The sequence below is a fragment of the Vicia villosa genome, linkage group LG3 (genome assembly GCF_029867415.1).
Source record: "Vicia villosa cultivar HV-30 ecotype Madison, WI linkage group LG3, Vvil1.0, whole genome shotgun sequence".
NCBI lineage: Eukaryota > Viridiplantae > Streptophyta > Magnoliopsida > Fabales > Fabaceae > Vicia > Vicia villosa.
The window spans coordinates 43,208,305-43,219,266 of record NC_081182.1 but is presented as its reverse complement, the minus strand read 5'-3'; the positions used below and the strand labels follow the sequence as shown (position 1 = coordinate 43,219,266).

The 10,962-nt window shown below is 36.1% G+C and overlaps 16 non-coding genes across 16 annotated transcripts; all 16 read right to left on the bottom strand.

Annotated features, from left to right (window-relative positions):
• Nucleotides 1-130: 130 nt before the first annotated feature.
• LOC131593640 (5S ribosomal RNA) lies at nt 131-249 on the bottom strand. The gene has a single exon (XR_009281031.1). It is a non-coding gene; the product is annotated as a 5S ribosomal RNA (ribosomal RNA).
• A 161-nt stretch (nt 250-410) lies between these two features.
• LOC131593638 (5S ribosomal RNA) lies at nt 411-529 on the bottom strand. Its single transcript, XR_009281030.1, has one exon. It is a non-coding gene; the product is annotated as a 5S ribosomal RNA (ribosomal RNA).
• A 160-nt stretch (nt 530-689) lies between these two features.
• LOC131593904 (5S ribosomal RNA) lies at nt 690-808 on the bottom strand. The gene has a single exon (XR_009281275.1). It is a non-coding gene; the product is annotated as a 5S ribosomal RNA (ribosomal RNA).
• Nucleotides 809-968: 160 nt separating this feature from the next.
• On the bottom strand, nt 969-1,087 carry LOC131593893 (5S ribosomal RNA). The gene has a single exon (XR_009281264.1). It is a non-coding gene; the product is annotated as a 5S ribosomal RNA (ribosomal RNA).
• A 161-nt stretch (nt 1,088-1,248) lies between these two features.
• LOC131593796 (5S ribosomal RNA) lies at nt 1,249-1,367 on the bottom strand. The gene has a single exon (XR_009281176.1). It is a non-coding gene; the product is annotated as a 5S ribosomal RNA (ribosomal RNA).
• A 160-nt stretch (nt 1,368-1,527) lies between these two features.
• On the bottom strand, nt 1,528-1,646 carry LOC131593679 (5S ribosomal RNA). The gene has a single exon (XR_009281065.1). It is a non-coding gene; the product is annotated as a 5S ribosomal RNA (ribosomal RNA).
• A 162-nt stretch (nt 1,647-1,808) lies between these two features.
• Nucleotides 1,809-1,928, bottom strand: LOC131593686 (5S ribosomal RNA). The gene has a single exon (XR_009281071.1). It is a non-coding gene; the product is annotated as a 5S ribosomal RNA (ribosomal RNA).
• Nucleotides 1,929-2,087: 159 nt separating this feature from the next.
• Nucleotides 2,088-2,206, bottom strand: LOC131593697 (5S ribosomal RNA). The gene has a single exon (XR_009281082.1). It is a non-coding gene; the product is annotated as a 5S ribosomal RNA (ribosomal RNA).
• A 161-nt stretch (nt 2,207-2,367) lies between these two features.
• Nucleotides 2,368-2,485, bottom strand: LOC131593744 (5S ribosomal RNA). The gene has a single exon (XR_009281126.1). It is a non-coding gene; the product is annotated as a 5S ribosomal RNA (ribosomal RNA).
• Nucleotides 2,486-2,644: 159 nt separating this feature from the next.
• On the bottom strand, nt 2,645-2,764 carry LOC131593644 (5S ribosomal RNA). The gene has a single exon (XR_009281035.1). It is a non-coding gene; the product is annotated as a 5S ribosomal RNA (ribosomal RNA).
• Nucleotides 2,765-2,924: 160 nt separating this feature from the next.
• LOC131593643 (5S ribosomal RNA) lies at nt 2,925-3,044 on the bottom strand. The gene has a single exon (XR_009281034.1). It is a non-coding gene; the product is annotated as a 5S ribosomal RNA (ribosomal RNA).
• A 162-nt stretch (nt 3,045-3,206) lies between these two features.
• Nucleotides 3,207-3,325, bottom strand: LOC131593642 (5S ribosomal RNA). Its single transcript, XR_009281033.1, has one exon. It is a non-coding gene; the product is annotated as a 5S ribosomal RNA (ribosomal RNA).
• Nucleotides 3,326-3,484: 159 nt separating this feature from the next.
• LOC131593641 (5S ribosomal RNA) lies at nt 3,485-3,603 on the bottom strand. Its single transcript, XR_009281032.1, has one exon. It is a non-coding gene; the product is annotated as a 5S ribosomal RNA (ribosomal RNA).
• A 161-nt stretch (nt 3,604-3,764) lies between these two features.
• LOC131593709 (5S ribosomal RNA) lies at nt 3,765-3,883 on the bottom strand. The gene has a single exon (XR_009281093.1). It is a non-coding gene; the product is annotated as a 5S ribosomal RNA (ribosomal RNA).
• Nucleotides 3,884-4,043: 160 nt separating this feature from the next.
• LOC131593767 (5S ribosomal RNA) lies at nt 4,044-4,162 on the bottom strand. Its single transcript, XR_009281148.1, has one exon. It is a non-coding gene; the product is annotated as a 5S ribosomal RNA (ribosomal RNA).
• A 161-nt stretch (nt 4,163-4,323) lies between these two features.
• Nucleotides 4,324-4,442, bottom strand: LOC131593631 (5S ribosomal RNA). The gene has a single exon (XR_009281029.1). It is a non-coding gene; the product is annotated as a 5S ribosomal RNA (ribosomal RNA).
• Between the last annotated feature and the right edge of the window lie 6,520 nt (nt 4,443-10,962).

Here is a 10,962-nt window from a genome sequence, read left to right as displayed (position 1 = left end):
TGATTTCTTCCACTTCTTAGCGGATAAATGCATATAATTAACTCTAAAATATTTGTTTTCTTTTACTTTCTCCGATTCTTTTACGCCCATCAACAAAAATAAAAAACTACATTTAAAAATACACAAAAAAGAGGTGCAACACAAGGACTTCCCAGGAGGTCACCCATCCTAGTACTACTCTCGCCCAAGCACGCTTAACTGCGGAGTTCTGATGGGATCCGGTGCATTAGTGCTGGTATGATCGCACCTGTTACCCCTTTGCGCTTTAATTGTATATATTTGATTTCTTCCACTTCTTAGCGGATAAATGCATATAATTAACTCTAAAATATTTGTTTTCTTTTACTTTCTCCGATTCTTTTACGCCCATCAACAAAAATAAAAAACTACATTTAAAAATACACAAAAAAGAGGTGCAACACAAGGACTTCCCAGGAGGTCACCCATCCTAGTACTACTCTCGCCCAAGCACGCTTAACTGCGGAGTTCTGATGGGATCCGGTGCATTAGTGCTGGTATGATCGCACCTGTTACCCTTTGCGCTTTAATTGTATATATTTGATTTCTTCCACTTCTTAGCGGATAAATGCATATAATTAACTCTAAAATATTTGTTTTCTTTTACTTTCTCTGATTCTTTTACGCCCATCAACAAAAATAAAAAACTACATTTAAAAATACACAAAAAAGAGGTGCAACACAAGGACTTCCCAGGAGGTCACCCATCCTAGTACTACTCTCGCCCAAGCACGCTTAACTGCGGAGTTCTGATGGGATCCGGTGCATTAGTGCTGGTATGATCGCACCTGTTACCCTTTGCGCTTTAATTGTATATATTTGATTTCTTCCACTTCTTAGCGGATAAATGCATATAATTAACTCTAAAATATTTGTTTTCTTTTACTTTCTCCGATTCTTTTACGCCCATCAACAAAAATAAAAAACTACATTTAAAAATACACAAAAAAGAGGTGCAACACAAGGACTTCCCAGGAGGTCACCCATCCTAGTACTACTCTCGCCCAAGCACGCTTAACTGCGGAGTTCTGATGGGATCCGGTGCATTAGTGCTGGTATGATCGCACCTGTTACCCTTTGCGCTTTAATTGTATATATTTGATTTCTTCCACTTCTTAGCGGATAAAATGCATATAATTAACTCTAAAATATTTGTTTTCTTTTACTTTCTCCGATTCTTTTACGCCCATCAACAAAAATAAAAAACTACATTTAAAAATACACAAAAAAGAGGTGCAACACAAGGACTTCCCAGGAGGTCACCCATCCTAGTACTACTCTCGCCCAAGCACGCTTAACTGCGGAGTTCTGATGGGATCCGGTGCATTAGTGCTGGTATGATCGCACCTGTTACCCTTTGCGCTTTAATTGTATATATTTGATTTCTTCCACTTCTTAGCGGATAAATGCATATAATTAACTCTAAAATATTTGTTTTCTTTTACTTTCTCCGATTCTTTTACGCCCATCAACAAAAATAAAAAACTACATTTAAAAATACACAAAAAAGAGGTGCAACACAAGGACTTCCCAGGAGGTCACCCATCCTAGTACTACTCTCGCCCAAGCACGCTTAACTGCGGAGTTCTGATGGGATCCGGTGCATTAGTGCTGGTATGATCGCACCTGTTACCCTTTGCGCTTTAATTGTATATATTTGATTTCTTCCACTTCTTAGCGGATAAAATGCATATAATTAACTCTAAAATATTTGTTTTCTTTTACTTTCTTCCGATTCTTTTACGCCCATCAACAAAAATAAAAACTACATTTAAAATATACACAAAAAAGAGGTGCAACACAAGGACTTCCCAGGAGGTCACCCATCCTAGTACTACTCTCGCCCAAGCACGCTTAACCTGCGGAGTTCTGATGGGATCCGGTGCATTAGTACTGGTATGATCGCACCTGTTACCCTTTGCGCTTTAATTGTATATATTTGATTTCTTCCACTTCTTAGCGGATAAATGCATATAATTAACTCTAAAATATTTGTTTTCTTTTACTTTCTACGATTCTTTTACGGCCATCAACAAAAATAAAAACTACATTTAAAAATACACAAAAATGAGATGCAACACAAGGACTTCCAAGGAGGTCACCCATCCTAGTACTACTCTCGCCCAAGCACGCTTAACTGCGGAGTTCTGATGGAATCCGGTGCATTAGTGCTGGTGTGATCGCACCTGTTACCCTTTGCGCTTTAATTGTATATATTTGATTTCTTCCACTTCTTAGCGGAAAAATGCATATAATTAACTCTAAAAATATTTGTTTTCTTTTACTTTCTCCGATTCTTTTACGCCCATCAACAAAAATAAAAAACTACATTTAAAAATACACAAAAAAGAGGTGCAACACAAGGACTTCCCAGGAGGTCACCCATCCTAGTACTACTCTCGCCCAAGCACGCTTAACTGCGGAGTTCTGATGGATCCGATGCATTAGTGCTGGTGTGATCGCACCTGTTACCCTTTGCGCTTTAATTGTATATATTTGATTTCTTCCACTTCTTAGCGGAAAAATGCATATAATTAACTCTAAAATATTTGTTTTCTTTTACTTTCTCTGATTCTTTTACGCCCATCAACAAAAATAAAAAACTACATTTAAAAATACACAAAAAAGAGTGCAAACACAAGGACTTCCCAGGAGGTCACCCATCCTAGTACTACTCTCGCCCAAGCACGCTTAACTGCGGAGTTCTGATGGGATCCGGTGCATTAGTGCTGGTATGATCGCACCTGTTACCCTTTGCGCTTTAATTGTATATATTTGATTTCTTCCACTTCTTAGCGGATAAATGCATACAATTAACTCTAAAATATTTGTTTCCTTTTACTTTCTCCGATTCTTTTACGCCCATCAACAAAAGTAAAAAACTACATTTAAAAATACTCAAAAAAGAGGTGCAACACAAGGACTTCCCAGGAGGTCACCCATCCTAGTACTACTCTCGCCCAAGCACGCTTAACTGCGGAGTTTCTGATGGGATCCGGTGCATTAGTGCTGGTATGATCGCACCTGTTACCCTTTGCGCTTTAATTGTATATATTTGATTTCTTCCACTTCTTAGCGGAAAAATGCATATAATTAACTCTAAAATATTTGTTTTCTTTTACTTTCTCTCCGATTCTTTTACGCCCATCAACAAAAATAAAAAACTACATTTAAAAATACACAAAAAAGAGGTGCAACACAAGGACTTCCCAGGAGGTCACCCATCCTAGTACTACTCTCGCCCAAGCACGCTTAACTGCGGAGTTCTGATGGGATCCGGTGCATTAGTGCTGGTGTGATCGCACCCGTTACCCTTTGCGCTTTAATTGTATATATTTGATTTCTTCCACTTCTTAGCGGAAAAATGCATATAATTAACTCTAAAATATTTGTTTTCTTTTACTTTCTCGATTCTTTTACGCCCATCAACAAAAATAAAAAACTACATTTAAAAATACACAAAAAAGAGGTGCAACACAAGGACTTCCCAGGAGGTCACCCATCCTAGTACTACTCTCGCCCAAGCACGCTTAACTGCGGAGTTCTGATGGGATCCGGTGCATTAGTACTGGTATGATCGCACCTATTACCCTTTGCGCTTTAATTGTATATATTTGATTTCTTTCCACTTCTTAGCGGATAAATGCATATAATTAACTCTAAAATATTTGTTTTCTTTTACTTTCTCCGATTCTTTTACGCCCATCAACAAAAATAAAAAACTACATTTAAAAATACACAAAAATGAGATGCAACACAAGGACTTCCCAGGAGGTCACCCATCCTAGTACTACTCTCTCCCAAGCACGCTTAACTGCGGAGTTCTGATGGGATCCGGTGCATTAGTGCTGGTGTGATCGCACCTGTTACCCTTTGCGCTTTAATTGTATTATATTTGATTTCTTCCACTTCTTAGCGAAAAATGCATATAATTAACTCTAAAATATTTGTCTTCTTTTACTTTCTCCGATTCTTTTACGCCCATCAACAAAAATAAAAAACTACATTTAAAAATACACAAAAAAGAGGTGCAACACAAGGACTTCCCAGGAGGTCACCCATCCTAGTACTACTCTCGCCCAAGCACGCTTAACTGCGGAGTTCTGATTGGATCCGGTGCATTAGTGCTGGTGTGATCGCCACCTATTACCCTTTGCGCTTTAATTGTATATATTTGATTTCTTCCACTTCTTAGCGGATAAATGCATATAATTAACCCTAAAATATTTTTTTTCTTTTACTTTCTCCGATTCTTTTACGCCCATCAATAAAAATAAAAAACTACATTTAAAAATACACAAAAAAGAGGTGCAACACAAGGACTTCCCAGGAGGTCACCCATCCTAGTACTACTCTCGCCCAAGCACGCTTAACTGCGGAGTTCTGATGGGATCCGGTGCATTAGTGCTGGTATGATCGCACCTGTTACCCTTTGCGCTTTAATTGTATATATTTGATTTCTTCCACTTCTTAGCGGAAAAATGCATATAATTAACTCTAAAATATTTGTTTTCTTTTACTTTCTCCGATTCTTTTACGCCCATCAACAAAAATAAAAAACTACATTTAAAAATACACAAAAAGAGGTGCAACACAAGGACTTCCAGGAGGTCACCCATCCTAGTACTACTCTCGCCCAAGCACGCTGTTATACCCCAAAATTTGCCCACTTCTTTTTTCAGGAAAGTTTCAATATGAAAATTAAGAGTCTCATATAAACATGATTTTTTCAAAATATCCTGACATATGAAGAACTTGGTTTTCAGAATTTTTCTTACCACAGTAACTTGGCTTACAGTGGAATTTATTCTTACGCAAACGCCAAATACTGTTCTTTACTTCACAAATACTATTTATTTATTTTACAGATAAATAGTACTAACACAGTTCATGCAGGGTTAAATCTTTTTGCAGGCGCAAAAGCAGGAAACTCACACTGTACTGGTAACAATTGTTTTTGTTTTCCCACTAACTTTTGTGCTATATTCCATTATTTTCAAAATCTTTTCAAATCTATCCTTTCAAATTCAAATCTCAACTTTATTCTATCCATCTCTCTTTTCCAACAATACCTTACACTTTCTTTCAAATCTCACTTCCATTCAAATTTCCTTTTGTACGGAATCACATCATTCCCCAACGTCTCTATCATCTTTCCATTCTATAAATACCTCTCCTTCTTTTCACAAATCTCACATCAAATTCTAAATCATCTTTCAAATTTCTACTTCATCATCCATTTTCTTTCTTCTTTCCTAGCAAGAATGGCAAAATGGATAGAGACACTGTTTCTTACAGTCATCACCATTGCTACGGTGATCATGACTTTCTTCTGCCTACACAGTCCTGAGAAGTGTGGACCTGCAATGGTTGCATTCCCAATCCTCTACAATGTTATTGATCATAGCATGGTTCATCAACCGTCATTTTTAAAGTTTGCCGTGTTTCTTATTTCTTAAACGTACCGTCTATTCGTCGTACTGTTCAATAGTATGTAATATTTATACTATCAGTATTAAATGTTGTACTATTTGTCATAATATTGCTTAATTACTAAGATAATATTTTGTGTGTTTCTGCCAGTCAAATATTTCTATTTCTGTGCATTTAACAATTTTCAGGTTATTATCGGTAATTTTGCCCGCATACCGTAAATATCAGTTATTTATTATGTTTCTGTTTTCTAACAAGTCATGTAAATAAATTTTCATGCTTCACACCAAACAAAAACAAAAATAACAACAAAAAAAAAAAAAAAAAAAAGGAAAATTAACTTTGACGGTTGATTTTTCACTTTAACTGCTGCTTCAGTACACGAACAGTCGGTTGACAGACAAACTGCAGACAGTACAATTCACAGTGATTTGTACAATCAATCAAATCAATCATTCACAATTCAAATTTCCAAGATTTTTGTGTTAGAAGTCTTCTGAATATCACATGATTAGCAGAAACTCAACACTGCACAAAAATCAGGTACGCTTAACTGCCTCCTATACAGACAGTCCCTAATCAGGGTTTTTCTTGTTTTAACAGGAGCAACAAGTTTTGAGAGCTCAAATGGATTTCATATACATCCATACATCTCAAAGTACCATCATACAAATTTTCAAACTTCAATTCACTCAGACGCACCGTCAGCAGCTCAAACAGTCAACAGACGACCCGTTTGACCAAAAAAAGTCAACTGACAGTCAAAAATGAAATTTTTTGTCAAAGTCCATATTTTGTCAAAGGATTCAACATTTGATCATTGGATGATCACAATTCATCAAGGAAAGATCAAAATCAACAAAACCCTAAGATTCAAAATTAGGGTTTTTTGCCTGAAAAGTCAACTCAACTTTGACTGATCATAACTCTCTCATCCTTCATCCAAAAAATGTCAACCAAAGCTCATTTTGAAGGAAATTCAATTATCTTTCAAATGCAATTGATCCCATGGTCATAGCATTCACCATTTGAAAAATATGGCCAAAGACATTACAGGTCATTTTCAAAGTCAACAAAAAGACACTTTTTTCAAATGGACACACAAGGAGAAACCAAAAATCATTTTGATATGAGACCAAAGACATTGGTTAGAGGACTCTTTGAGGTTTCCAAAAAGTGCAAGATCTCCTTCATATGACAAAAATTGAAGGATTTACACCTTGTTGAAGTTGGCTAAATTTGGGAAAATGCAATGAAATCAACATTGCTCAAAAATGTTTTTTTTTCCAAATGAGTCCAAGTTTTTATGGTCCAAACATCTTTGCCATGTTACTATGGGCCTCCCACGACCAAGACAAAGCCCACATCTTTATTGGCCATTTTTTGCATAATTTTATCTTACTTTAAGATTAAAATTAAAAGGAAAATGCATGGATAATGGTTGCTTGGCCTCCAAGTATGACTCACTTCAAGGAATCTTCATTTTTTCTGCAAGAATTGAAGAGCAAGACAAGAGCATTGAATGGAGTCAAGCTTGGTCAACAATTCAAAGATTTTTAATATTTTAAAAAATCAAACTTTCAACAAAGACAACAAAGCTTCTTAGCTTGAGTTCCAAGCAACTTTGGGCTATAAAAGAAGCATCATACTTCAGCAAAAGAGGACACACGAAATAGGGCAAGAGTATAGCAAGAAATATCACAAAAAATTCTCAAAATTTGCATATACTTTGTAATTTTCAAATTCAAATTTCCAATCAATATTCAATACCAATAAACACTTCTAATCATCTCCTCAAACATTATAGAGTAAGATTGAGCTCTAAATATAGACATATGAGAGTCGTATAAAGCACTTAAAGCTCTTCATGTACATATGAGTTTTATTTTCGTTTTTGTATATGCAACTAATTTCACTGCAAACTAACCACCCTAACATCCTTATGGGGACCTATATGTGTGATCTGGGCCTTAGCATGAGTGTTCCAACGTGAGGATCAGGCTCCACCATTAAAACGAGTCCATGAGTGTTTAAGCTTCATCTTCTTCGTATCCATCAGCTAGGAGCTTCAAACCTTAAAACAAATGACAGATTTTGGATTCAGGACACTCTAATTAGTGGATCTGGGTCACTTGTTTCTATTGCTAACTCGCATTTTTTGCAGGTTCATAGGTGTTAAAAAACTGGAATTTTAACGTCCAAATAGGGGAGGTTAAAAAACCCCCGCTATTTGAAGCTGAAAACCTCACTTCTGGAGGTTGAAGACGACCACCGCGTCCAAGCGTGGTTCGTCTGACTTTTCAGCGCGCCAAGGTGGCCCTTCCTCAAATCTTATTCGCTGGTCAATCCAGCGTGGGCCCCTGCAAAGACTTTGAATCCCCTTGGATTCAGTGTACACCATCATACCATGCACCTACAAATCTGTGCCCTTGGATCAATCTCAAAGCCAATCCAACGCCTCACACATGCAAGCTCACCATGCTCCTTCATTAATTGCCACACCAGATCAGTATCCTTATATTCTTAATTTTATTTTCTATTTTTATTTTAGTTTCTTTGATAAATTAATTAAAAATAGTTAAAAACTTCCAAAAATTCCACAAAAAAAATATTTTAAACTTCTAAAATAATATATTATTTATGAAACAAAAATATTTTATTTTTCTTCAAAATTTCAATATTTTTCATAATTAATTAGTATGTATTTGTATATTTGCTTATTAATTATTTTAATTAGTCAAAAAATCATAAAAAAAATTGTTCTTTGTGTTAAATATTGTTTATATATCATAAACTAATTTTGTACATATTTAGGATAATTTTCTCTTTAAGTTTTAATTATTTGTGTAATTATTTGCATAATTATGTTTTGATTAACTTAAAATATCCAAAAACAAATTTCAAAAATTCCAAAAAAATTAGTTTTGTTCTAAAATCAATTAACAAACATTTTGTACATATTTTTAAACTTATTTGCTAGGTTTAAATCATATTTCCATCTTTTCTTTATTTTAATTAATTAATAATGCATTAATTATATTTAAAATAAAAATACAAAAATATGCCTTTTATTTCTTGCAATTTAAAATTCCTAGATAAATGTATAGGATGTCAAATTCATGTAAATAGGCTAGTTTACATTTCCCGCACAATCGATGTAATAGCGTAGATTTACTTTCTGCACTTTATATTTCCGCATTTTAATTTCCAGCACCCATATAAACTGCGTGTATGTCAAAGATAAAACTGAACCGTCAGATCACTAACTTCAAAGATAAATATCTGAATTCAATCACAATCACATTTGCACCTCCTAGGGTAACCCCTTTTCACTCTTTCAAAATCAAAGTTACATTTCTACTGTTTCGAGTACAAAATCGAACCTTTTGTTTATATCCGACGAATGGATAGATTTTTAAAGGGAACAAGGATAAAGACCTCCTAAACTCAGGGTAGACCTCCTAGTTTGCTTGCTCAAAATCAAAACAAACAAAATTCTCATACACTGTTGTTTTTTTAAAACGAATTTTCCAAAAGACAATATTTTGTATACATCCAAACACACGGATCATTACAGAAATTAACGATCTTTTCAAAACATCTTTTCGAAAGATAAACAAGCATTTGTATATATCCGCACAAGGATCATTACAAATTCTATTTGCAAAGGTATTTCAAAAACACAGGTAAAGCATTTCCGAATCAATTGAAAAGTAAAGCAAATGAGCTAAGCAAACTAAAGAGCCCATGGATAACCATGGATACAAAGGGTGCTAACACCTTCCCTTTGTATAACCTACCCCCTTACCCAGAATCTCTCAAAGGTCTTTTTTCTGTTTCTTTTATAAACCGTTTCCTTCATTGGATAAAATAAAAGGTCGGTGGCGACTCTGTAAACTTTTTCAAAAGTGACGCGAAAGCGTCCGATCGACAAAAAAGAGTCAGTTCACGTATCCCACCCACGGAGGGGTATGGCCCGAAAGGACGGTCCACAGAACTGGCGACTCTGCTGGGGAATACAAATTCAAAATGTTTTCAAAAGGGGTTACCTTTAGAGTATAGATCATTTCGATGTTTTCAATTGTTTGATCTGATTGCTTTACTTTTCACAGGTTTGCTTGGGTACTTTGCTTGTGTGAAAGATTCTAACCCGAATCTCGAGATACCTTAAGTATATGACAATAAACCAAGGAAACTGTACGGCATGTACCGATACGGTTGATCTGGTAGTCATCGTTAGTGTGATACTTTGGTTTATACTGATGTCCCTTGAAAGCGATCAAGGAGTATATTAGGCTTCCGAAGTGTCATTAACACTAATTTGTCTTAGAACCTTTTAGTTGAACTTGACTTGTGGCCTATTAAGTGGCTAGCTTTGAAATTGATCGAAGCTAGTTATCCTCGAGGAATATTCTTGATCGGCCGTCCGAGCGCCGTATTGAGATGTTGTCTCCAAGGATCATAGAACCCGAATACTATTCTAGGACAGGTTTTCAACCAACTCAACTTCAGAGGGGAGGGTATCACCTATCAACCTCATGCAAGCCTTTAAACCTAAGGCTATTGTTTGATTTGTTTTTGTGTGCCACATGTTTGCATCATAAACACATCATTTTTCACTACACATTTCAAGGATCAAAGAGTTTACTTTTGTTTTTGCAGGTAATGGCTCCCGCCACCAGAGATTACATCCGAATCAATATCTCAACGGTGCCATCTGAACTCAAAGTCTTGGTAGCAGAATTCCCCAGGAATGCTCAATTCACTGAAAAGCATGGTCACCTACTCCATTTGGTTACCTCAAAGTTTGAAGAAAACATGATACGGGTCCTGTTCCAGTTCTTCGACCCTGAACATCATTGCTTCACATTTCCTGATTACCAGTTGGTACCCACTTTGGAAGAATTCTCTGAATTAATTGGATTACCAATCCGAGATCAATTACCTTTCACTGGTTTAGAAAGAAAACCAAAACCTGAAGTCATTGCTGCTGCTTTACATCTGCAAAAGTCAGAAATCAAATCCAATTGGGAAACAAAGAGTGGAGTTGAGGGTTTGCTTGCCAAATTCTTACTGGAAAAGGCTCGACTACTGCTAGAAAACAAAAGTTATCCAGCTTTTGAAGAAGTTATGGCTCTTTTGATCTATGGGTTGGTTTTGTTCCCTAATTCCGACCAGTTCATAAGTGTACACATCATCAACCTTTTCCTAATTCGCAACCCGGTACCAACATTGCTGGGAGACATCCTACACTCTCTACACACTCGTACCACGAAGAAGCGAGGAACTCTCATGTGCTGTATACCACTGCTGGCTAGGTGGTTTACATGTCATCTTCCCCGATCAGTACTGAGAAATGAACAAAGAGCACAATGGTCTTACAGAATCATGTCTTTATCTCATTCAGATATCCGATGGAACAACTTCTTTCAAAGAGACATTACTATCATTGATCATTGTGGAGAATACCCTAATGTGCCACTCCTTGGCATTAAAGGAGGTATCACTTAC